The following is a 27,248-nucleotide window of genomic DNA, read 5'->3' on the forward strand; positions in this document are numbered from 1 at the left end:
AGGTCCTCCAGGGACTCCACAGGGGTTGCATGGTGAAGCAGAGAGAAAAGAAAGGCAAGTCCCCTCAGGGAAAATATTTCTTGAGAAAGATCTGGGAGTCCGTGTCTATAGGGGTGGTGTCAGGCCTCTTCTTGTTCTGCTTCCACGTTCCCTGCCATTGGCCGTTGGGCCTTGGGTCTGCACTGCTTGTATCTTCGCCATGCCCTTGGGGACCCAAGAGAAACCAGCTATCACAGTCCAATTCACAAGCTCCTTTGTCACTTCTGAGTCCCTCTTCTGTGCAAGACTCCTTGGCGGTGCTGACCATAGGGTTTATGCCACACAGGTTTTTTTTTTAATATTTTTAAAAGTTTTTTTTTAAATTTATTTATTTTTAATTGAAGGATAATTGCTTTACAGTGTTGGTTTGATTCCTGTTAAAGATTTTTTTTGACATGGACCATTTTTTAAGTCTTTATTGAATTTGTTATAATAATGCTTCTGTTTTATGTTTTGTTTTTTTTGGCCACGAGGCAGGTGGGATCTTAGTTCCCTGACCAAGGATCCAACCTGTACCTCCGGCGTCAGAAGGCTTTACTACCGGACCACCAGGGAAGTCCTCGCACAGGATTTTGAACAAAGCCTTCCAACACACAACCAAGATGTGTTACATCCTCTGAGATCAAACCAGTAAAAGATCAGAAATATTTGGTCTTAATATACAGGGCGTCCATAAACTCTGGAAACAAAGATGCTTTTTTTTTTTACCTGATGATGTCCTGATGACATTCTATACTTTTGCCCCTTTCCATTCTGGATGACTACCCTGTATAGTTAGCTAGGGTGTGACTCAGTTACACCATGAATGGAGCTGTTTTCAGTCCGGCTATTTATAGTATCTGTGTGGGTTACCTGACTCTAAGCTACTCAGTTTCAGGACTTCTAACTCATAGATTCATTCATTAGGCAGACATTTTTGAGTACCATCTGTGTTTCATGACAGCGTTCCAGGGAGAAGGAAGAAAGCAATTCCCGTTGATTATCTACCCTGTGGGTGACACTGACCCCTGGACAAATTCTTTGTGTCTTATCAGCTCCATTAACATAATTAACATGTTCCTTCTTCTGAGAGGAGGGAATTGGTGAAACTGGAATCTCTCTGTCAGCTCAATGACTGTGTTGTTCTGACTGCCTTCATGTGTGTAATTGTTCAGCGTTGAGTCTACCAGCCTCGTCATCATCAACAACAACAATCCTGTGAAAACTCAGCAAGAAAACGACTGCTCTGCTAAAGTCGTTTTGCAGGCAGAGTGCCCAGATTGTCTTTCTTTACTGAGTTCTTTAAGCCAGTCTCTGAAAAACACCTGTACTGTGTTCTATGTCTCCAGAAGGACCCAGTTCTTAGGAAGAGATCCTGGAGAAACATGATTTTAACTAAGAGCAGTGAATTGGTAGCAACCGGAAGCTGTTTTTCCAATCAGCTCTGGAACATTGGCCCAGAGTTACTTCCCGGGTTCCACCAGAATGCTACCAGTAGCTAATGTTACCTTTATTCATTCAAGAGGCTCGTGATTGTTATTACTTATTTTCCTTAATTGTAATCACAAAACTTCCAATCTAGCAAAGGGGGCCCACAAGTAAGAAACTAATTGAGGTCTAAAAGCTGAGGTATAGGGACTTCCCTGGTGGTCCAGTGGCTAAGACTCTGCATTCCCAATGCAGGGGGCCTGGGTTCAATCCCTGGTTAGGGAACTAGATTCCACATGCTCTTAACTAAAGATTCCACATTCTGAAACTAAGACCCAGTGCTGCCAAATAAATATTTTTTTAAAAAAAAAGAAAAATGCATATCTTAAAAAAAATTTTTTTAAATAAAAGCTGAAGTATAAATGCTGGGGAGATTCTTGATGTTCCCTTGTGCTGAGCATGCAGAAGGATGAGTCAGCACATCCTCATGGGAGTAGACAGTAGTTTGGAACTGAAATTTTGGTGCACTTAGGAAACTGGGGCTTAATCTGGGTGCTAGTTATGTACTGTTATATAAAAGACACCCCAGGGACTTCCCTGGCAGTCCAGTGGTTAAGACTCTATGCTTCCAGTGCAGGAGGCATGGGTTCAATATCTGGTTGGGAGATTAAGATCCTGCATGCCACTCAGTGTGGCCAAAAATAAATAAATAAAATAACCCTATGGACCATAGTCCGCCAGGCTCCTCTATCCATGGGATTCTCCAGGCAAGAATACCAGGGTGAGTTGCCATGCCCTCCTTCAGGGGATCTTCCCAACCCGGGGATCAAACCCTAGTCTCAGGCATCTCCTGCTTTGGCAGGCGGGCTCTTTACCACTAGCCACACAGTTCTGAGGGATGATAAAAAAGGCTCAGCTATGCGGTGCTTCTTTGAGGTTCTGAGTTTGGTTGAAGTCAAATGGTGCGTAAGGCTGGACTTATCTGAATCCTCTTCACTCTTGTCTGGCCCCTGGGTTGGAGTAGCTGGAAAGCAACTGTGGGCTTCCTTACAGCGTGGCAGTCTCCAAGGACTTGGGTTTCTTGAAGCCAGCATGGCAGCCAAAGCATGTGTTCCAAGAGACCCAGGTGGTAGCTGCAAGACTCCTTAGAACCTAGCCTCAGAAGTCACACAGTGACATTCCACACTCTTCTGTTAGCCAAAAAACAAGTTCCAGAGTCAGTCAGGGTCTAGGAGCATGAATACCAGTCCTTTGTAGAACCATGGAGCAGGCATGAGGAGGTTTCAAACACCAGTATTAAAGCAGGACTTATATGTGAGTATGTGAGTGGTGGGATACACATGGTGCCTTGCATGCCTTTCCCAACACCAGGTACAGAACCCAAGCTCTCAAGCCATTCTGCAGGCCAGGACACTGGCAGACCCAAGCCTTCTTTACCTTCACCATTCTTTTTGCTCACCACTGTCTGTCACCATGCTAAGCAAGGTAATTCCACCTCAGACTATCTTTTTTCGCTTTTGTCCTCCTTCACCTTTTCCCCAGAGCTTCTTTCCAACTAGTACATAGTTAGTTCAATAATCTCTCTCCCTCTTTTAATTCCGTGTACTAGCCCAAGCCCCGCCTAACCATGGCTGATGTTAAACCAGGGAGCTTTTAGGGCTGTGGTTGTATTGAAAAAAGGCCATACATTGTGAACTAAAATTAGACCAAAAGTACCAGTGACTTCAAGTCCTTAAACTCTTTGAAAGTATTCAAAAGTACCTATTTAAATCTTCCTAAAAGTTAATGGCTTCTTTTCTACTTTCTATTAAGTGTGTTTTGGTTTTTTTTTTTTTTTAAGTACTAGTGATTTGGATGAATAAAACCTGTCTTATTTTCTGTTCTGAAATTGTTTTTCCTTTGTTTCTTTAAAAATTATTTTTGTAAAATGACAGTTTGTTTCTTACTAAGTTTTAATTATAAGATACGGGTATTTCAGCCATAATATAACATATATAGAATTTTGAGGTCTAGCCTAGAAATCTGACGACCATTTTAAACATTACTGTTTTCCTCTGGGAAAAAGCATTCCAAGCTTGAAACCACAAACTTCGGCATGGCATTTTGTGGACACGCCCCATTTGTTTCTGACTTCTGCCTATTCATTCTCTTCTTTCCATGGAGATATATCATGAACTTGGATTTGGTTGTATTACATTAAGAAACTGAAAAGCAAAGTCGATGGGGGAAGTTTCAAAATATTCTGTGTCTTCATGCCATGCTGTAACCATCTGTGGAAATCTTTAGCCTTACTGTAAAACCAGAGAAATGCAGGCATTTCCCTTTAGGAACAATTTTCCATTTAAACAAACTGCTGGAATCCAGTGGTTAAGACTCTGTGCTTCCACTGCAGGGAGTGTGGGTTCCATTCCACATCCCACATGCCCCACAACGCGGCCAAAAAACACCACCAAAAAACTGATGGTTGACATTGCTGGCCAGTTTTACAACAGTACTGTCTGAGCTGGTAACTCTGGGGTCACTTTCCACATTTATCTGCTTTCCCTCAGCTGTGCCTTTCAAGCTGCTGGTACCAAAAGATTGAGAAGACTGTGGGAACAGTTGTAACAGCAGAACTAAAAGCAAAATCCTTCCAACGGGTCCTAACACAAAGTTCTTCATACATTAGTATTCTGGTAAACAGACTAATGACTTACAGCCCTCTAGCTAGACAAAAATGTGGATTTTCAACAAATGTTATTATTTCATAAAGAGAATCACCCTGGGCAATCCAAGAGAAATTAGAAATAGGATTTCAGCTAGCCACAATTTTCTGGAATCCCAGCATGTCTGTTCCATAAAATAAGAAATGCCTTTATGCAGATGTTTGTTAATTATGGATGGTTTTTTATTTAGACGTGCTCATTTTTTCCCTTGAATTATTAAATTATCGGGGCATGCCAGAGGGACTTTGGGATAAGCCATAATTTGTTTATAATTTAAGTATTGTTGACTTACAATATTGTATTAGTTTCAGGTATACAGCAAATACACAGAACTATACAAAAAAGACCTTCACGACCCAGATAATCACGATGGTGTGATCACTCACCTAGAGCCAGACATCCTGGAATGTGAAGTCAAGTGGGCCTTAGAAAACATCACCACGAACAAAGCTAGTGGAAGTGATGGAATTCCAGTTGAGCTATTTCAAATCCTGAAAGATGATGCTGTGAAAGTGCTGCACTCAATATGCCAGCAAATTTGGAAAACTCATCAGTGGCCACAGGACTGGAAAAGGTCAGTTTTCATTCCAACCCAAAGAAAGGCAATGCCAAAGAATGCTCAAACTACCGCACAATTGCACTCATCTCACACGCTAGTAATGCTCAAAATTCTCCAAGCCAGGCTTCAGCAATACTTGAACCATGAACTCCCAGATGTTCAAGATGGTTTTAGAACAGGCAGAGGAACCAGATATCAAATTGCCAACATCTGCTGGATCATCGAAAAAGCAAGAGAGTTCCAGAAAAAACATCTATTTCTGCTTTATTGACTATGCCAAAGCCTTTGACTGTGTGGATCACAATAAACTGTGGAAAATTCTGAAAGAAATGGGAATATCAGACCACCTTACCTGCCTCCTGAGAAATCTGTATGCAGGTCAGGAAGCAACAGTTAGAACTGGACATGGAACAACAGACTGGTTCCAAATCGGGAAAGGAATACAGCAAGGCTGTATATTGTCACCCTGCTTATTTTAACTTCTATGCAGAGTACATCATGCAAAATGCTGGGCTGGATGAAGCACAAGCTGGAATTAAGATTGCCAGGAGAAATATCAGTAACCTTAGATATGCAGATGACACCACCCTTATGGCAGAAAGTGAAGAGGAACTACAAAGCCTCTTGATGACAGTGAAAGAGCAGAGTGAAAAAGTTGGCTTAAAGCTCAACATTCAGAAAACTAGGATCATGGCATCTGGTCCCATCACTTCATGGGAAATAGATGGGGAAACAGTGGCTGACTTTATTTTTCTGGGCTCCAAAATCACTACAGATGGTGACTGCAGCCATGAAATTAAAAGACGCTTACTCCTTGGAAGGAAAGTTATGACCAACCTAGATAGCATATTGAAAAGCAGAGACATTACTTTGCCAACAAAGGTCCATCTAGTCAAGGCTATGGTTTTTCCAGTGGTCATATAAGGATGTGAGAGTTGGACTGTGAAGAAAGCTGAGCGCCGAAGAATTGATGCTTTTGAACTGTGGTGTTGGAGAAGACTCTTGAGAGTCCCTTGGACTGCAAGGAGATCCAAACAGTCCATTCTGAAGGAGATCAGCCCTGGGATTTCTTTGGAAGGAGTGATGCTAACGCTGAAACTCCAATACTTTGGCCACCTCATGCGAAGAGTTGACTCATTGGAAAAGACTCTGATGCTGGGAGGGATTGGGGGCAGGAGGAGAAGGGGATGACAGAAGATGAGATGGCTGGATGGCATCACTGACTCGATGGACATGAGTCTGAGTGAACTCCGGGAGTTGGTGATGGACAGGGAGGCCTGGCATGCTGCGATTCATGGGGTCGCAAAGAGTCAGATACGACTGAGCAACTGAACTGAACCTATGTGTACGGGTTTATTTCTGGATAAGCCATAATTCTTAAACTTTAACAAGACATAGAAATTTTGACTTAAGCCAGGGATGAGAGGAGGGAATCTTTTTCTTTTATGGCCACACCAAGTGGCATGCGGGATCTTAGTTCCCCGACCAGGGATCAAACTCGTGCACCGTCCATTGGAAACTGAGTCCTAATCCCTGGAGCACCAGGGAGTAAGAGGAGGGAATCTTTTTAAAGAGACACCAAATATTTATTTGTCACCACTCAATCTCATGAACTCTAATCACTGCCTGAAAATTAATCTGTCACCATGTCAGGCCTTGTAAACAGGTAAAGAAAAGCAAAGTCATCTTCTATTGAATAGCACCTGTCAGAGAGTTGCCAAAACTCTGGAAAGACTTCTCAGGCAATGTTAACTGAGCTAGAGCTAGACCAGCTTCCACAAGAGATGCCAGTATGACCTGAGATGTAATATTTCAAATTGCAAATATCCTCTTACTGTGGAAGAATAAATTGCAGTCAACCTTTCTGGACAGCAATTTTGTCAATATTAAAGTCCTTAAATAAAAGCATTTATACCCTTTTGTTTAGAAATTCCACTTCTAGAATTGCATTAAAATAAATCAAAGATGTATTTTGAAAATGTATGTAAGAAGATGTTTATTACAATATTATTTATAACAGCAAAGACAAGCAAAAGAAACCAATGTGAAAAAATAGGGCACCCAAAGGACTGAGTACTCTGAAGTCATTTAAGTCATTAAAGTTCTAGAAAAATCTTTAATGTCCATAATACTTTAAGTAGAAAGAAGCAGGTCATAAAGGAGCATCTTGTCCAAATTTTGAGGGATGTGTATACATTTTTTTGGCTGTGCTGAGTGCCTTGTGTGATCTTAGTTCCCTGACCAGGGATCGAACTGGGGCTCTTGGCAGTGAGAGCGTGGAGCTCCAATCACTGGACTGTCAGGGAATTCCCAAAAGTAATTTTAGAGTCTTTGTGCCCATCTTATTTTCCAATTTTACAGTGCACATATCAGTTACATATATAATATAATCAGGAATAAACATATTCTAACAAAATAGTGGTTCTGTAAGGCCCCTTTGTTCTCCTTCCCTGAACTTTTCATTTGTGTAACAAATCCCCTTGCAAATCTGAGGAAAATTGTAAATTTTCTCCCCAGAAGTGTAAATACCCATCATCAGACTTCACCGAACATTTCTGGGGATTTACCACCTACAGGTTGATAGGTCCCAAGTTAAGAACTGTCCACCCAGAGTCTGAGTGGCTTCCACCTTGTGGATTTAGTCACTCCAGTGGTGCCAGGGTCTCTTCTGTCACTCCAAGAGCATGGACATGCCCATCAGCCTCTGTGGATTCATGGACCCAAGCAGATCCTTTGAAGGTGCCCTAGGATAGCCTCTCAGGGCAACATCAACAACGGAGAGGTGTGAGTGCAGATCACAGTGTTCAGGATCTCGCCTGTGAAGCCAGGGTGCTAAGAGTACAGCACGCAGGCCACTCGTGTGGCTTCCTAATGAGCCCTGGTCACTTGATGGTCCTAGGCGACTGGGGACTATGTACTCCGATGACTGCTATTTACATGCAGCCAGCATGATCCTGAGTCTCTGAAAATTAATAGCAAGGTGTCATCGTTGAGAAACCTGACTCCATGAAAGAATAAAATGATGAGAGCAGAAAGTTATGACACTGGAAAAGCACAGTCACCGGGTTTCTGTCAGAAGTGAAGAGGGACATAGAGCTTCAAGCCACAATCTCACTGGACTTCAGAGGAAGATCACACACGTGGGCCTCACACACAGGCATAGGCTGAGGCTGAGGAAGCCTGTTAAGGCTGGTTTCTGCAGACTTGGAGTCAGAGCCCTTCGGAAAGCCTCCGAGGTGGCTAGCCTGCAATGATTCCATCCACCAAGACCACAAATACATGAGGCACAGCTAAGTGGGAGGGCATAACGATGATGATGCCCTGCTGTGGGCTTGTTAATCTGAGGAGCCTGCAGGCATCCGAGTGGAAATGACCAGCGGGCATTAGGAAATAGGGAGCGGGAGCCACTGAGTAGCCAGATGACGTGGCTACTAAAACAAACATAGTATTAGGCTGCATTTATAGCTGTGTAGTATTTAGGCAGAGGCTGTTTGCCAGTCAGATCTTAGGTGGAGTGCGCCTCATTGTATCACTAGCAGTGGGGAGGGAGTGGGCATAGTTTCAGACTGACGTTAGTAACCCAGCTCAGAACAGGTCTGGGTGTGGTGGGGGATGGGGGGTGAGCAGGATGGTAGGAGAACTGGAAGTTGTGGTATACACACTATGAAAAACTAGATGTCATTGTTTTCCGGAAAAGGAACTCTAGGTTGAATGCTTAGTGGGGTAACCGATATGAAAATGGAACCCTCTACAGAGACACCAAGCGACAGTAACTGTGAACTTACAGAGTGAGGTTCCAAATTGGCATATGTCATCATATACAGATTTACAAAAGAAATGGTTCCTGGACTCTGGGGGGTCAAGGATAGGAAAGGTCTGAGAGTGGGAAGTAGAAAATAGATGAAGAGATTTGAGGTAGAGGTAGATAGTAGTTGTCATGTCTGAGACCCCACCCACCCCCTAAAAATGAGAGTTTATATGGGGAAGGATGTATGTGGGAGGTGACGCCTTTTAACCCAAAGCCTAATAAGGTGTCCCTCTGAGCCGGTGTCCTCACTCCCTCTTGAAAGCAGAGCCTGAGAAAAGGGCAAGCAGAGCCTGAGAAAAGGGCTTTGCGTAGTTTTTTTTTGTGTGTGTATGTGGAATTGGCCCAAGGGCTTCCTTTGTAGCTCAGGTGGTAAAGAATCTACCTACAATGTAGGAGACCTGGGTTCGATCCCCGGGTCAAGAAAATCCCCTGGAGAAGGGCATGGCAACCCACTCCAGTGTTCTTGCCTGGAGAATCCCATGGACAGAGGAGCCTGGTGGGCTACAGTCCATGGGGTCACAGAGTCAGACACAACTGAGCCACTGACACTTCCCACTGCCCCAAGGAACAGGAATGAAGGACAGGGAAGAGTGAGACAGGGAAGAAGGGAACGCCAATCCAAGTTCATCATTATTGTAGGGAACTGGGGTCTCATATCACTGGGGACTTCCTGAGGAGCCACGTAAAAAGTGCCTCAGGAACGTCTGTCTGAGTGATGGAAAAAGACAGTATTTCTAAAATTTTTATTCAGGCTCCAAGCCTGAATAGATTGAGGGTTGCACTTAGGGTATTTGCACACATATAGAATGTCACATGTAGAATGTTGGGTTCCCCCAGCCTCCACCCAGCCACAAAGAAGCCCAGGCCCCAGTGAGAGGTGCTAGTTCAGCAGGGGGACATGCTGCTGCCGGGGCCCCAGGAACTGTGTCAGCTCCATACCTGAGAAAGCTAAAGCAGGCTGGAGACTGGGGTCTCTTCCCACCCCGGACATCTAAAGGGCAAATGACAGGCTCACTGCCTCAGTGACTAAGACAGGAGAGCACTGCCATGTTGGATCAGCCTCTACTGTGTTGGGAGAGAGGTTGTCTGGGCATTTCCTTGGCCCTGAAAGGAGACAGCGTCCTTACAGGATGTCTCAGACTACCCAAGAGGACTTCTGGGGTGGGGAGTAAGGAGACCTCTACTTGGAGAGAAGCTGGGAGGTACTGCCATTGCAATGCCCATGAACACTCTTGAGGAAGAGAGAATCAGTTCTAGATACCTGCCAGGCCCAGAGAGAGAACCAGATCAAGAGACACCACTCCTCCCCCTACTCCACCCTCCCCCTGAGGAGCTGGAGGTGCGGAAGGGAAGGGGAAGTGCAAGATGGAGAAACAGAAAGGGAAGTCAGTCACACAGACTTGCTGCTGGATGGTTTCAATTGGAAGCAGGCCTGAGTTGGGGGAGGGGAGAAGTTATGAAGAGTATCTTGGGCTGGATATTCTAATTATGGAAGAAGAGAGGCTGTATTTGTTACTTTGAAGGACTCAAAGGCTCTATGTTACCTGAGACTGAGCTGAAAAGTAATGGGGTCCATTGAAATATTTATCTAGTAATGGCATTTATTTATTCAGTGTGTTTGTCCGGATTCTCCAGAGGAACAGAACTGATAGGATGTGGGTATATATATATAGAGAAAGGGATTTATTACAAGGAATCAGCTCATGCTATTGTGGAGCCTGACAAGTCCCAAGGTCTTGAGTCGACAAGCTGGAGACCCACAGAGCTGATAATGTAGTCCAGGCCAAGTGACAGCAGTCTCAAGACCAAGGAAGAGCGGATATTTCAGTTCCAGTCTGCAGGCAGGAAAAAAATAATGTACCAGTTCAAAGACAGTCAGGTGGGAGGCATTCAGGCCTTCAACTGATTGGAACAGGCCCACCCACATGCAGGAGGGCAATTTGCTTGGTCTACGGATTCAAATGTTAACCTCATTCCAAAACACCCTCACAGGGGAATTCCCTGGTGGTCCAGTGGTTAGGATTTGGTGCTTTCACTCACAGGGCCCAGGTTCGATCCCTGGTTGGGGAACAAGGATCCTAGAAGCTGTGCAGCATGGCTGAAAAAACAAAAAATCCCAAAGCACCCTCAGACACACTCAGAGTAATGTTTGATCAAATATCTGGTCCCCTGTGGTCCAGTCAAGTTGACATATAAAATAAACCATCACATTCAGGAGATACAGTTTAAAATTGTATTTATTTGGCTCCAATAAGTCTTAGTTGCAGCACTCGGGATCTTCAACCTTCTTTGCAGCATGTAGACTCTTAGTTGCAGCGTGTGGGATCTAATTCCCAGACCAGGGATATCAAACCCAGGCCCCCTGCATCGGGAGTTTGGAGTCTTAGCCGCTGTGTCAGCAGGGAAGTCCCCACTGAATGGGTTTTTTTAAGTGACTCAATAAAAGTAATGTTTTCATTATATGCAAGTCAAGCATAGACAGCATGCCAGTTACACCCTAGCTCAGGACTTCCTGTGGGGCCTACTGAACCTGACTCTGATCCTTGGCTACCCTGTCCCCTTCCACCTTCCTCCTCTGTCTTGAGACATTGTTAGTAGCTTCCTGGCTTGCAGTTTTGGGCTCCATCCTCTGAACTGCAGGCAGCACCCCATAGTTATAACCCTAAGGAACTCACTGTTACATGTGGTCTTGTGCGTGAGTGCTCAGTCGTGGTGTGTGCTTAGTTGCTTCAGCCTAACTCTTTGCGACTCCATGGACTGTAACCCACCAGGCTCCTCTGTCCGTGGGGATTCTCCAGGCAAGAATACTGGAGTGGGTTGCCATGCCCTCCTCCAGGGGATCTTCCCAACCCAGGGATCGAACCCAGGTCTCCTGCATTGCAGACGGATTCTTTACCATCTGAGCCACCAGGGAAGCCCAAGAATACTGGAGTGGGTAGCCTATCCCTTCTCCAGGGGATATTCTTGACCCAGGAATTGAACCGGGGTCTCTTGCATTGCAAGCAGATTCTTTACCAGCTGAGCTACCAGGGAAGCCCCTCCATTATGAGAGATGGAAGCAAAGTAGAATGGGTTGAGAGGAGCGTGCCTGGGATGGCCCAGAAATGCACATTGTGTCTTGACTCTATTGCCATGAATTGGATTGAATGCTGATGAGGCCACCCTGGGGGTAAGGGGACAGGGCAATACAGTAAATCCCCTACCTTCGAATGAGTTCTGTTTCAAGAGCCAGCTCGTAAGTCCAATTTGTTCATTAAGTCCAACAAAGTTAGCCTAGGCGCCCAACTAACACAATCAGCTATATATAGGACTGTACTGTAATAGGTTTATAATACTTTTCACACAAGTAATACATAAAAAACAAACACAAAAATAAAACATTTTTTTATTCTTACAGTGCAGTACCTTGAAAAGTACCGTAGTATGGTACAACAGCTGGCATATAGGGGCTGGCATCGAGTGAACAGGCAAGAAGAGTTACTGACTGGAGAAGGGAGAGGAGGTGGGAGATGGTAGAGCTGAAGAATCATCAGCAACAGGAGATGGAGGGCAAGATGCAATTTCACTCATGCCTGACATCATTGGACATGCAAATGCACATTGGCATCTTTGAAAGTTTGCAACTTGAAGGTTCGTATGTAGGGGCTTACTGTACCTCCTGGAAACAGTGGCTCTTCTTCAGCCAAGAGCCAGCCTAACTCCCACCCTTCCTTGTGCCTCTTGCTGGCTCGCTTCTCCCTTCTGGTGTGTGTTAGTTGCTCAGTCATATCCGACTCTTTTTAACCCCATGGACTGTACCCCGCCAGGCTCCTCTGTCCATGGGATTTCCCAGGCAAGAATACCAGAGTGGGTTGCCATTTCCTTCTCTAATCTGCAGAATTTTCTTCCTACAACCTCTCCACTCCTCATCATCCCAGCTTCTCTTTTCTTTCTCTCCTTTGCCAAGTAGCTGATAGCCTACCTGCAGTGAACTTGCTGTGGACCATCCTTGATCCATCTCCTCTTCCTGGTGGGTTCCCTGGATTCAGTTCTATGTTAAATGTGGTGCGACAAGGAAGCCAGCTGGACATATCTATGCATATGTTTTCATTTTATTCATTTATTGTTAATACATTATTAGTTTTTATTGAGGTATAGTTGATTTATAATATATTAATTTCAGGTGTACAGCATAGCGATTCAGCATTTTCACAGATTATACTCCCTTGAAAGTTATTACAAGGTAATATTGAAACTTATCATTCTCTGTGCTATACAACATATCCTTGTTGCTTATCTATTTTATACATAGTAGTTTGTATCTCTCTCTTTTGCTGCACAGGGTTTTAGTCACAGCACGTGGGATCTAGTTCCCTGACCAGGGATCCAATCCAGGCCCCTTGCATTGGGAACTCAGAATCTTAGCCACTGGACCACAGAGAAAATTCCCAGTAGTTTGTATCTCTTAATCCCATATCCCTAATTTGTCCCTCCCACCCTTCCTCTCCTCTTTGATAACCACAAGTTTTTGAGTCTGTTTCTCTTTTGTTTTATGTTCATTTGTATTATTTTTAAAAGCTATGTGTAAGTGATATAATATTTGTGTTTCTCTGTATGACTTATTTCACAAAGCATAATATTCTCTAGGTCCATCCATGTTGGTGCAAATGCAGGATTTTATTTTCATTTTATTTTTTATTTATTTATTTTTTCATTTTCATTTTAAAAGGCTGAAAATTTTTTTATGAAAAATGTCAACATATACACAAGCAGAGAAAATACTCTAATAAAATCCTTTGTACTCATTCAGTTTCAAAAATTATCAGTTCACAGCCAATCTTATATCTTCCATAGTTTTGCATACTTCCCCACTCCCAGAACACTTTGAAGCAAATACCAGACATCATATCATTTTATCTACAGATTTCTCAATATGTATCTCTAAGATCTAAGCAGTTTTATTTCCCCCAAGCAGTTTTATAAAAGAATATAATTACAATTCAATGAATACTCCCCATAACAATAATTACTCCATTATTATCAATTATCTTATTCACATTTCCCCAATTGTCTTAATACGATTTTAATAGTTTGTTTGAATCAAGATGCAAATAAATCCATACATTTAATTTGGCTAGTATGTTTCTTTTTTTTTTTTTTTTTGGCTAGTATGTTTCTTAAGTCTGTTAATCTATAGGTTTACTCTCCACTCTTTTTTTTTCTCGTAATTTTTTGTCATTGTTAAAAAAAAAATAAGAGTTTCCCATAACCTGAACATTGCTTACTGCATCCTCATGGTATGATTCCACATGTTCCTATGTCCTCTGTATTCCCTGTAAATTGGTAGTTAGAGCTAGGCCAGTGCTGTCCAATAGAATATTTTGCAGCTACAGAAAATTTCTATATCTGCACTATCCAATATGGTTGCCACTAGCCACATGCAAATTTTGAGTTCCTGAGATGTGGCCAGTGTGACTGAGAAACTGGATTTGTAGTTTTATGTAGTTTTATGTTCATTTAAATATAGATGGGGTTGCAGTGAATTGGAAGATTGAGATTGATACATATACATTACTATATATAAAATAGATAACTAATAAGGACTGTATAGCACAGGGAACTCAGTACTCTGTAATGGCCTACATGGGAAAATAAACTAAAAAAGAGTGGATATATGTATATGTATAACTAATTAACTTTGCTGTACACCTGAAACCAACAAGATTGTAAATCAACTATTGTTTTTCAGTTGCTAAGTCATGTCCAACTCTTTGTAACCTCATGGACTGTAGTATACCAGGCTCCTGTCCTCCACTATCTCCTAGAGTTTGCTCAGATTTATATCTATTGAGTCAGTGATGCTATCTAACCATCTTATCCTCTGCCTCCCCTTTCTCCTTTTGCCTTCAATCTTTTTCAGCATCAGGGTCTTTTCCAGTGAGTCAGCTCTTTGCATCATATGACTAAAATATTGGAGCTTCACTAACAGTCCTTCCAATGAATATTCAGGGTTGATTTCCTTAGGATTGACTGGTTTGATCTCCTTGCTATCCAAGGGACTCTCAAGAGTCTTCTTCAGCACTGCAATTTGAAAGCATCAATTCTTTAGCCCAATTAAAATATAGGTAGCCACATGTGGCTATTGACTATTCTAGTGGACAATGCAGATCTAGAGGCTTGATCAGATTCAGTTTTATTATCAAAATTACTTCAAATACTTCCATCATCCACCACTGTATTTAGAACAAATTTATTTCTTTTTGTAGTCAGTCTACCCTAGCTGTGTCTAAGCCTTTTATGCATGTCCCAACAGTCCACAGTGTGGCACTGTGGGTCTGATCTCTTCTGAGGAGCCCACCAGCACCATGGACACAATTGGCTAGGACCCAGCTACACAGCCGTTTTTCCCTTCCTGTTTTGCTTGACTCTATTATGTTTCTTTTACAAAGCTTATAAAATCATGGAATTAGAATATTTCTTCATTTTACAGGTAAAGAAAATAGAACAGGGAGAGGAATAGGCTGCTTCTCAAAGCTGTGCTCCCCTCCTCAGTGAAGAGCCCTTCCTGAGAACCCCTTTGAAAGTGGGAGGGAGGGATGCAAAAGGTTATACAGCTAGTCAATGGCAGAACAGAGATAGCACTTAATTCTGTCTTCTGATGCCCACCCCAAGAGTTCTTTCAACACCAAATTCCATAATAGATTTGCTGATGCTGAACCATCCTTGCATTCCTGCAATAACTCCGCTTGGCCATGTGTTTTAACATCTTATACACTGCTGATGAAAAAGTTGGGAAGTCATAATAACACAAACAAGAGGTATATTATGTGCTAATCTGTAAAAGTGCTGCTGTGGAGAAGAACAGCAGGTGCCATTGGACATGGGGAGAGTTGGACTAGTTGGGAAAGCCAAGTAGGGACTAGTTAGGCATGGGGAACACAGAGATAGTTTCAGGCAAAAGAACCTGGTAAAAAAGATTAAGGATATAGAAGGAGAGAGGGCACAGTTTCTGTATAAAAACTAGGTTGGGGTGAGAGAGAGAATCAATGGTATTAATGATATTCTTTCATGTAAGAATATATTTATATATAAGAATACATTCTTGTGGAAACAACCCAAATACCATCAATGGATAAATGGATAAACAAAAATGTGATATAGTCATACAAGAGAATATCATTTAGCTTGGAACTTCCCTAATGGTCCAGTGGCTGAGACATTGCTCCCAATGCAGGGGGCCTGAGTTACATCCCTGGTCAGGGAAGTAGGTCCCACATGCTGCAACCAAAGAACCCATGTGCCACAACTGAGATCTGGTGCAGCCAAATAAAATAAATAAATAAAAATTCTTAAAAAGAATATCATTCAGCCTTAAAAAGGAAGGACATTCATACAACATGCATGAAACTTGAAGATGTCCTACTAAGTGAAATAAGCCAGGCACAAAAGGACAAGTATTGTATGATTCCAATTATATGAGGTATCTAGAGTAGTCAGACTTATAAGACAGAAATTAGAATGGTGGTTGCTAGGGGCTAAGGGAAGGAGGAAGTGGGGAGTTAGTGTTTTAAATGGTATAAAGTTTCAGCTTGGGAAGATGAAAAAGTTCTGGAAATGGATGGTGATGATGGTTGCACGACAATGTGAATGTACTTAATGCCTCTCAACTTTTAATATTTCATCAGTTCAGTTTAGTTCAGTCACTCAGTCATGTCCAGCTCTTTGCGACCCCATGGACTGCAGCATGCCAGGCCTCCCTGTCCATCACCAACTGCCGGAGTTTACTCAAACTCATGTCCATCGAGTCGGTGATGCCATCCAACCATCTCATCCTCTGTTGTCCCCTTCTCCTCTTGCTATTTCATACTTATATTTTAGCACAATAAAAATTAAATAAAAACAAAATACATACATTCTTATATATGAGAATATATGTATATCTCCCGAGGAATATAAACCAGGGTGAGCAGGTATTGTTTCTGGAGGGTGGCATGTGTTTTCAGTTACTCAGTCATGTCTGACTCTGCAATCCCATGGACTGTAATTCGCCAGGCTGCTCTGTCCATAGAATTCTCCAAGCAAGAATACTTGAATGGGTTGCCATTTCCTCTGCCAAAGGATCTTCCTGACCCAGGGATTGAACACGCATCTCCTGCATCTCCTATGTAGTGAATTCTTTACCACTGCTCCACTTGGGAAGCCATCTGGAAGGTGGAAGCACAGAGAATATTCTATATTATATTGGGTTGGCCACAAAGTTCATTTGGATTTTGTCATGCCATCTTATAGAAAAACCCAAATGAACTTTTTGGCTAACACAATATATTTTCATATTGTTTGAATGTCTTCCAAGGAGCATGTAATTTTTAATCACCAGATAATTAAAGATGAAAAAGCTCTAACAGAGGAGGATGTAATATGATGGAGGACCATGAAAAGAGCATGTCACGGGACTCTGGCTGAAAGTCATCTCAGGAGAGGGTTTTCCTTTTTTGGAAGAGGGAGGGGTCCGCTTTTGCTTAAATCCCTGTGAATGACTGGGAAAGAGGCAGGCAGACAAAAGGTTAGGGCTCTGGAGGAAGCTGACCCCCAGGAAGCTGTGATGACCCCCAGGAAGTCCTGCTTGAGCAAAAGGGACTTGTCAGCAGAGCAAATGCATACCCCCAACCTGGGCCCTGGCCAGGGGTCTGAGGTGGTTAAGTATATAGGAGCTGAGAGACCCACAAGCAGAGGCCCCAAGACTTGGGCATCTGGCTAGAGAGCCTAGGCCAGGCCTCAGGGGCTGCATAGCAGCCTCTCCACCCAGCAGAGACAGGCTCATACAGACATTCTCTATGGCCAGCCTGCCCTGTGGGAGAAGCTGGCACGATCCAGGGGGCTGGGAGGGAACTGGCACTTGAAATGTTTGTTCCTCCGCTCTGCTCCCAGGTTGCTAGGGTGAAATTCATAAACACACTGACTGGCTTCGTTGCTGATTAATGAGCTTCAGCTTTATGTCTGACAATCCTTGGACTTGAACCAAGTGGCTCCCAGCTCCTTTTAACAGAAATTCCAAGCCTTGTGCTTCTCCCCCAGCCCCATGCTCCCCCAGCACAGTCAAAAGGGATAATTGGTCCTTCCTTCTCCACCGAGGGCCACCAAACCCTCAACTCCTCTCTCCTTATTTGCCTATTCAGTTCAGTCAGTTCAGTCGCTCAGTCGACTCTTTGCGACCCCATGGATTGCAGCACACCAGGCTTCCCTGTTCATCACCGACTCCCAAAGCTTGCTCAAACTCATGTCCATCGACTTGGTGATGCCATCCAACCATCTCATCATCTGTCATCCCCTTCTCCTCCTGCCTTCAATCTTTCCCAGCATCAGGGTCTTTCCCAGTGAGTCAGCTCTTCATATCAGGCGGCCAAAGTACTGGAGCTTCAGCTTCAGCATCAGTCCTTCCAATGAATATTCAGGGTTGATTTCCTTTAGAATTGACTGGTTTGATCTCCTTGCGGTCCAAGGGACTCTTAAGAGTCTTCTCCAACACCACAGTTCAAAAGCATCAATTTGCCTATTAGGTCCCTCCTAATTCAGAGACTGGCTGAGTGGCCGTGCCCCCTCATGCGGCTGACGGAGCACTTGTGCCCTTGAACTCATCCTTCTCATCCATGTCTGAGACCTTTCATGATTTCCCTACTCTTATGTATTCTCTCTTGAACCAGATTTCATCTTCACAGGCTGTTCATGTGATTCATATTTCCCTTGTCCTTGAAAAAATAAAACCCAATTGTGGCTTTTAGCACAGCCTCTGTCCCAGCCCATACCACATCTCTCTCACCTCTCCTTCCAGCCCCCAAACCACTGCAAGCCATTGTCTAGGCCCAGGGCACCTCCTGTGTGTTTTGAATTCTTTTTTAAAAGACAGTTTTATTAAAGTATCCTTTACATATAATCAAAGAACCAATTTTAGTGTATATTTTGATGAGTTTACAAATGTATACACATGTGTAACCACTATTACAATCAAGGTATAAAAGATTTTATTACCCTGAAAAGTTCTATTGTGTCCTTCTCAGGCAACTACTGGTCCTCTTTTCTGTAATTCTAGATTAGATTTGTGTTTCTAAACTTCCACATAATAAAAAAAAATAACAAAAAAAAAGAAAAAAAATTAAACAAAAAATAAAAATAAACCAAAAAAAAGAAAAAAAAAGAAGAAAAAAAAAATTTCCACATAAGCGGAATTATACAATATGTACCCTTTTGCATCTTGCTCTGTTTGCTCAGCATGTTTTTTAAGAGTCATCCATGTTGTGGCATGTCAGCAGTTAATTTCTTTTAATTGATGAGTAGTATTCCATTGCATAGAAGTACCATAATTTGTTTATCCATGTAGATGTACCATAATTTGTTTATCCATTTACCTGTTGAAGGATATTTGTGCTAGCTCCAATCTTTTAAAAGATATTATGAATAGAGCTGCCATGAACTTGTATCCAAATCTTCTTTTTTTCTTTTAGTTGCAGCATGTGAAATGTTAGATCTAGTTCCCTGACCAGGGATGGAACCCAGGCCCCCTGCATTGGGAGCTTGGGACCTTAACCACCGGACCACCAGGGACCTCCCTGTTTTCATTTATTTTGGGTAAATATCAAAGAGTAAAATGGCTGAGTCATATGGTAATTTTATGTTTATGTTGATAGTTGTTGTTTAGTAGCTAAGTTGTATCCGACTCTTTTGGGACCCTGTGGACTGTAGCCTGCCAGGCTCCTCTGTCCATGGGATTTCCCAGGCAAGAATACTGGAGTGGGTTGCCATTTCTTTCTCTAGGGGATCTTCCCCACTCAGGGATAGAACTTGTGTCTCCTGTATTGCAGGTGGATTCTTTACCGCTGAGCCACCAGGGAGGCCCCCTTATGTTGATTAGGAAGTATCAAACATTTTCCAGAGTTTCTGTAGCATTTGACATTCCCACCAGCAGTGTATGAGAATTCTAGTTCCTCTACATCTTGGTCAGCACTTGGTATTGTCAATCTTTAATTTTAGCCATTCTAACCATTGTGTGATAGCACTCTGCTTTCTTTTAGATTTTTATCATGAAATATTTTCAGCATTTGAAACATTAAGAGAGATTAATATAATGAATACCATCAACCCAGCACCTAGCTTTGTCAGACGTTAGCATTTTATCATAATTGCCTCTGATCTAATTTCTTTTTATCCAGAGAATCTACTGAGAATTCCATGTACAGCACAATCATAGGTCTACATTATGTTTGAGGAGCGGAGAAGGCAATGGCACCCCACTCCAGTACTTTTGCTTGGAAAATCCCATGGATGGAGGAGCCTGGTAGGCTGCAGTCCATGGGGTCGCTAAGAGTCGGACACGACTGAGCGACTTCACTTTCCCTTTTCACTTTCATGCACTGGAGAAGGAAATGGCAACCCACTCCAGTGTTCTTGCCTGGAGAATCCCAGGGACGGGGGAGCCTGGTGGGCTGCCGTCTATGGGGTCACACAGAGTCGGACACGACTGAAGCGACTTAGCATAGCATAGCATGTTTGAGGAGAGAATTTAGTTTTGACCTTAGAAATAGTTTTATTAAGCCAACCATTGACAACAAATGGCAGTAAATTTAATTGACTATCAATATCAATATTTGTTTTTAAATAATTATTTAATCTTGATAAAAATTTTTCCAAATGAGCACTTTTTTTTAAAATCAGAAAGTTCAGTGTATAAAGCATGAAGTGGTGAAGTATCTTCTTTTTAAACAGCTTCATTAAGATCTAATTTACATACATACCAGTCACCAGTTTTTAAAACCATTTTTAATAATTATATTTATTTATTTGGGGCTGTGCTGGGTCTTCATTGCTGCATGGGCTTTTCTCTGGTTGCAGAGAGCGGGGGCTACTCTCTAGATGTGGTGTGTGGGCTTCTCATTGCGGTGACTGCTCTCGCTGTGGAGCAAAGGCTCTAGGCCACGTGGGCTTCACTAGTTGTGGCACATGGGCTCAGTGTTTGCAGCTCCTGGGCTCTGGAGCACAGGCTCAACAGTGGTGGTACACGCTCTTAGTTGCTCCGAGGCATGTGGGATCTTGCTGCAGCAGGGATCGAACTGTATCTCCTGCATTGGCAGGCAGATTCTTTACCACTGGGCCACCAGGGAAGCCCTCATTTTTATTTTTTAACTTTTTTTTTTTTTGGCTGCATCACACAGTTTTCGGGATCTTAGTTCCCCAACCAGGGATTGAACCCAGGCCCCTGGCAGTGGAAGCGTGGAATCCTAACCTCTGGGCCACTAGGGAATCGCCTCACCCATTTAAAGTGTACAATTCAATGCTTTTTAGTATATTTACAGATAGGTGTAACTATGATCCCTCTGAGTTCTGAGTTCTTTCTATTTTCATAAATTTGTTGAAAACTGGACACTTTAAATAAATAATATAATATGACAACTATGGAAATCATAGTCTCCCCCATTCCAATGTTAGTTATTGTTGCTGCTGTTTATTCTTATTGTTTCTGAACTAATTCTGTAAAATGTATTCTTTTTTATGAGTGGCCGCTGAAGTCTGCTCATCAGCTTAGTGGTCAGCTAGTGAATGGCCAGAGATGTCCTTAAGTGTCTGGAACCAATAAGTCTCTCAGTCACTGCTGGAGGGCTTTGTGTATATGTTGTTCAGTGCTCAGTCAGGCAGTTGACAACTCTGCCATAGCCTTCACTTCCTATTGGCACAGAGCCTCAAGCTCAGTCAGAACTGAGAGAAGAGGACTTTCTCAGGTCTCTCCTAGGCACGTGCACATCCCTATGCATGCAGGTGGCCTTCCAGATTCCCAGGTGTATGTTGGAACTTTTCAAAGGCCTCCTCTATGGACATCTCCTTCTCAGCTCCTCCTCCTCTGTCATCCCTCTCTGTTGGCAGTATCTCCAGTTTAATTAGGACTTTTTAGATTATAGAAAACAGGTTTTCCTCAGGGAGGTCAACTGTAGGTCCCACGTGTGGAAATCAGGGATACAGGCCACAGGACCTCTTCAGGCCACCAAAGGCAGAAAGGAGCCAGGGCAGCAGAAGCCTGAGACTCTTCTAGGCCACCCTCTCATCACATATCCCAGGCTCTTGGGCAATCTACTGTCTTCTCTCCCTGATGATCACATTCTCTGCTTACTCATTCATCCTTTCTGTTCCCTCATAACCTCTGCTGACTCAGGGCCTACCCACATCATGACCTTTTAGCTTCTGCTCCCACTATTATCCGATGAGTTCCTCAGCATGTCCTAGTTTTAATCACCAAGTGAGAGGAAATCTTGTCTGGGCTTGTGGATTTATTTGTCTCAGGTTAAGTGCTCACGCTCATCTGATTGGCCTTTGAAAGTGGGTGGAGTCAGGTGTTTCATTGAAAAACACCTTCCAGGGGGCCGTGGAACAGTCTCACTCAGAAGATGGTGAGGACTGGCAGACATCACAAATGACATCCCTAGGACTGTCAAGTGCCATGGCAGAGCGTAATGATCAAGAGCACAGTGTCTGAAGCTAAACTGCCTCAATTTGCATTCCAGCTCCTCCACTTACCAGTTATGTGTCCTTAAGCAAGTTAACTTCTTGGAGCCTCAGTTTTCTTACCTGTAAAACAGGAATGGTGGTAATACTCATACCTAGTACAGGAGGATTAAATGAATTAGTGCGTGTAAAACACTTAGAATAATGTCAGATGTATAATATGTACTCAATTAATGCTAGAAATCATTATCCAGCCACTAAATGAAGAAACTGCAGACTCACTTTTCCCTCTCTATCTCCCACTTCCAACATCACATTCTATCTGTTTTATAACCAAGTTCCCTTAAGGTTCCATCTGGACTGCCTCACTGTTTCTCTTTAAGAACCTGGCAGGCACCTCCCAAGTAGTGTCCTTGCTTTCGAATCTTCCCATTCTAGTCCCATCTTCTCACTGCCTCCAGAATTATTTTCTAAAAGACACAACTGGTCATGATACTTTCCTTCTTGAAAAAACTCCAGTAGCCTCTGATGCCTACAAATTAAAATTTAAATTCCTTAGCATTCCCAGGTTTGTCCCAACTGATCACTCTCAGCAGGATGAAGTACTGAATTAGTCTTTTATATGCTCTTGGGCATGCCAGCCAGGCCTGTGTAGCTCCTTGCCTTAGGGCCTCTGAAGGGTCAAAACTGAGCTGCTCGCACTGTTTACAACAGCCAAGACATGGAAGTAAACTAAATGTTCATTGACTGATGAATGGATAAATAAGATGTGGTGTATATATATACAGTGGAATATTACTCAGCCATCAAAATACTGAAATAATTCTATTTACAACAACATGGATGGACCTAGAGATTAACTAAGTGAACTAAGTCAGACAAAGACAAATATATGATATAATCCATGTGGAATCTAAAAAAATGCTACAAATGAACTTATTTATAAAACAGAAACAGACTCATAGACATAGAAAACAAACTTACGGTTAACCAGAGGGGAAATGTACAGGGAGGGATAAATTAGGAGATTGGGATTAACATATACACACTGCTATATATAAAATACCGGAGATGGCAATGGCAACCCACTCCAGTACTCTTGCCTGGAAAATCCCATGGACGGAGGCGCCTGGTGGGCTGCAGTCCATGGGGTCGCTAGGAGTCGGACACGACTGAGCGACTTCACTTTATTTTTTCACTTTCATGCATTGGAGAAGGAAATGGCAACCCACTCCAGTGTTCTTGCCTGGAGAGTCCCAGGGACGGGGGAGCCTGGTGGGCTGCCGTCTATGGGGTTGCGCAGAGTCGGACACAACTGAAGCGACTTAGCAGCAGCAGCAGCATATATAAAATACACAACAAGGTCCTACTGCATAATACTATATTCAATATCCTGTGATAAACCATAATGGAAAAGAATATGAAAAAGAATATGTATATATATAACTGAATCACTTTGTTATACACCAGAAACTAACACAACATTGTAAACCAACTATACTTCAATCAAAACAAAATGAAGCAAAACAAAACAAAACTGAGCTGTTCAAGGCAAGTCCTCTTTCCAGTCTTTGGAGAAAACCTGGGTTGATGGAAGAGGTCCTTTGGGCTGACAAGAGAGTAACAGGAGGGAGAAGCATTCATCCCAGTGGGCAGGAAGGGGCACTGGCAGCTAATGCTTAAGGAACTCAAACTCCCACATGGCTTTCAGGGAAGGGTTTTTAAAGTAACATTTGGGGTGAGGGTTGTAGCTTGTGAACTTCCTTCTAATTGGTTGGTGGTGAGGTAACAGGGTGGTGTTTCAGGACACTTTAAAAAAATTTTTATTGGATATCATTGATTTACAATGTTGTATTAGTTTCAGGTGTACAGCAAACTGAATCAGTTATGCATATATCCATTCTTTTTTAGATTCTTTCCCCATGAAATTCCCAGGCAATTACAGAGTATCGAGTAGTGTTCAATAACAAGCATACAGGTCCTCGTTAGTTACCTATTTGACATATGGTAGTATGTATATGTCAATCCCAATCTTCCAATTTATCTCTCCCCCAGGTAACCATAAATTTATTTTCTACATCTGTAACTCTATTCGTTTTGTATATAAGTTCTTTTGCACCCTTTTTTTAGATTCCACATATAAGTGATGCCATATATTTGTCTTTTTCTAACTTACTTCACTCAGTATGACAATCTCTAGGTCCATACATGTTGCCGCAATTGGCATTATTTCATTCTTTTTTATGGCTGAGCAATATTCAATTGTATATATGTACCACATCTTCATCCACTCATCTGTTGATGGACATTTAGTTTGCTTCCATGTCTTGGCTATTGTAAATCGTGCTGCTATGAACATGGGGGTGCATGCACCTTTTTGAGTTAGAGTTTTCATCTTTTCCAGATATATGCCCAGGAGTGAGATTGCTGGATCATATGGTAGCTCTATTTTTAGTTTTTTAAGGAACCTCCATACTGTGTCAGGAGAAGGCAATGGCACCCCACTCCAGTACTCTTGCCTGGAAAATCCCATGGATGGAGGAGCCTGGTGGGCTACAGTCCATGGGGTCGCTGAGAATCGGACACGACTGAGCGACTTCACTTTCACTTTTCACTTTCATGCATTGGAGAAGGAAATGGCAACCCACTCCAGTGTTCTTGGCTGGAGAATCCCAGGGACGGGGGAGCCTGGTGGGCTGCCGTCTATGGGGTCGCAGAGAGTCGGACACGACTGAAGCGACTTAGCAGCAGCAGCATACTGTGTCAGGAAATTTAATCTTCTAGTTCCAACCAGTCTGGGGTCTACCTGCTTATGGTTGGCGTGTGGTTGCCATCCTCTACCTGGGTGGGGGTCTTAGTTTCTATAGAACAACTAAAAGGTATGTGTCAGATTGTTATGTCTATTCTGAGAGGAGGAAGCAGGACTCCGTTTCATTGCTCAGTTGTTTAAGCTATCATTACTTTTCTTGCTTAACTGCTTTCCCTTTGTTTCTGAGTTCTCTCAGTTCCCTAATTAGTAAGTGATTGAGTCTGCTCTTTGGAACTCATGGAAGGCCTAGGAGATTAAAGCTTTTTCTCTACAAACAAGAAATGGGAAATACGGAGGGGCTTCTGTACCCGGGAGGACCCTACAGGGTTCTGCTTGGTTTTACACCGATGTTTTCCCTGAGACTACCACTCTAGTGAACATGGCTGTGGCCCAGATTTCTTGGCAGAAAGCTCAGACCATTACCTCTTACGCAGAATGGAGGGTGGGGCTGGCTGCAAAAGGTGAGTGTTGATGTCTCGAAGCCCAGAGATCTCCCCTTCACAAAGCTTCCTCTATTGTCTCTGGGATTAGCTCTGCTTCTCAAGCCACACCACCTCGTTAGGGAGCAGCCAGGGCTGAGGTTTGTTCTAGAACCTGGGATCGCCCTGGGGGTGGAAAACTTGCTATGGCAGTAACCATACTTCTCGTCCTCCTTTGTAGCACCAGTGATTTTCAAGGTGAGCTTCCGGGCCCACCAGCAGCAGCAGGACCTGGGAACTTGTTAGAAATGCAAATTAAGAAACTCCGAGGGAGGGGCCCAGCACTCTGTGCTTTAATGAGCTCTCCAGGGTAATGGGATGCAGCTTGAGTGTGAGAACTTGCTAAACTCTTTTAAGTCTTTCTGGGGATTTGATTAGAGTGCATCTTTTCTGCCCACTAAGTAGCTCAGCTGGGGTGGGTGTTGACCTGAGCAGCTTCTGCAGAGGCTGGAGGAGCCTCTGGGATCAACTCTTTTTGATTTGGGAGCATTGATGGGTGAGGGACCTTAGGTAACTGGGTAGATGGAGACAGACTTATAAGTACCATAAAAAAATAAAGCTCTCCTGTGGCCCACCTGAATGTGAGATCACAAACACAGCTTTTTTGTTATCTTTTTTAACCTCAGGTGCAGAGGGTCAAATTAATAACATTCCTCTGTGGTACATCAACAACAACGATCGTATAAGACCTGTCGTGTGTGTGTATGTATGTATGTATTTCCTTCCCCACTTCTATCCCCCATAGAAAATCATTTTAATGTATATCTTTTCCTTTATATAGGCTCTCACAAAATGGGTACTGGTGTTTTCCATGAATGTATTTTTGGTTTTAATGTAAATTGTATAGCCATGTAACAGACATATGGAAAACACGCACATCATAAGTGCACAGCTGGATGAATTCCCATAAAATGAGTACAGCTGTGTAACTAGCTCCCATCCCAAAAAAGACAACATGATGAGTGTTCCAGAAGCTCCTCTCCAAGGGCAATTTGTCCAGACTTCTAACAGCATCAATTAGGGTTCCTGTTTTTGCAATTGAGATGAATGGCACCTGTATGCATATATTTTGAAATTACATCAATGGTATTGTGTTCTATAATTCACCCTGTTTCTTTTTTCACTAAGTTTTTCAGAAGCGTCCCTGGTACTATGTGTACATATAATCCTTTGCTTCTAATCTCTGCATGCTAGCTCTTTGCCGTCACTTCTAGAGCAGGTTTTAGGTTTTTCTGGGGGCATGGTCCTTTTGTTTAGCTCCTCTTCACACCTGTGGTAGCAGCCTCCAAGATGGCCTCCAGTGATCGCTGCTTCCTGGTGCTTTCTGGTGTTCATGCCTTTGTGTAAGCCCTCCTGTTGAGTGTGGGTTGGACTTAATGAGTAGAATAAGGCAGAAATGATGATGGGTGACCAGGAGAGTAGGTCATAAAAGGCAGGGTGGCTCATCTCTCAATCTCTCTCTCTCTTCCCCTCATCCCTCGGGCTGCAGGAACGCTTGTCCGGAGCAGCCCCATAGAGAGGCCCACGTGTCAAGGCACTGAGGCCTCTTGCCAACAGCCACATGAATGAGGTCAGAAGCAGATCCTGTAGCCCCAGTCAAGTCTTGGGAGACTACAGCCCTGGCTGCCAGCTTGACGGTAGCCTTCCCCATAAGCCCTCCTGAGCATCCAGATTCCTGACCCTCAGAAGACATGTGTGATAATTGTTCATTGTTTTAACCTGCCACGTTTTGGAGTAATTTGTTACACATCAATTTATAACCATTATCTTTCCCATCACAGTGTCGTGGTTCACAGCTGAACTCGGAAACTAGGCTGTCTGGACTTAACTCCTGGTTAGGCTACTTTAAGGCTGTGTGACTTTGAGCACGTGACTTAATCTTTCAGTGCCTCAGCTTCCTCAGTTATAAAAATGGGGGACACTACTGTTACCTGCTTCATCGGGTCATGAGGATTAAATACATACATAAAAAGGGCTT

At 43.1% G+C, this 27,248-nt stretch overlaps 2 long non-coding RNA genes and 1 other non-coding gene across 4 annotated transcripts; 2 read left to right on the top strand and 1 right to left on the bottom strand.

The window, feature by feature from the left end:
* The first annotated feature begins 1,658 nt into the window (after positions 1 to 1,658).
* Positions 1,659 to 1,731, top strand: TRNAG-CCC (transfer RNA glycine (anticodon CCC)). The gene has a single exon. It is a non-coding gene; the product is annotated as a tRNA-Gly (tRNA).
* Positions 1,732 to 16,361: 14,630 nt separating this feature from the next.
* Positions 16,362 to 25,571, bottom strand: LOC129638621 (uncharacterized). 2 transcript variants are annotated; one of them, XR_008707934.1, is made up of 3 exons: positions 25,215 to 25,571; positions 22,055 to 22,105; positions 16,362 to 16,701 (listed from the first exon to the last, which is right to left on the bottom strand). It is a non-coding gene; the product is annotated as an uncharacterized LOC129638621 (long non-coding RNA). The 2 variants fall into 2 exon arrangements; XR_008707933.1 differs by lacking the exon at positions 16,362 to 16,701 and adding an exon at positions 20,170 to 20,607.
* A 415-nt stretch (positions 25,572 to 25,986) lies between these two features.
* Positions 25,987 to 26,994, top strand: LOC129638619 (uncharacterized). Its single transcript, XR_008707929.1, has 2 exons — positions 25,987 to 26,613; positions 26,760 to 26,994. It is a non-coding gene; the product is annotated as an uncharacterized LOC129638619 (long non-coding RNA).
* The last annotated feature ends 254 nt before the right edge of the window (positions 26,995 to 27,248 follow it).

This window comes from Bubalus kerabau, chromosome X (genome assembly GCF_029407905.1).
Source record: "Bubalus kerabau isolate K-KA32 ecotype Philippines breed swamp buffalo chromosome X, PCC_UOA_SB_1v2, whole genome shotgun sequence".
Classification (NCBI taxonomy): Eukaryota; Metazoa; Chordata; class Mammalia; order Artiodactyla; family Bovidae; genus Bubalus; species Bubalus kerabau.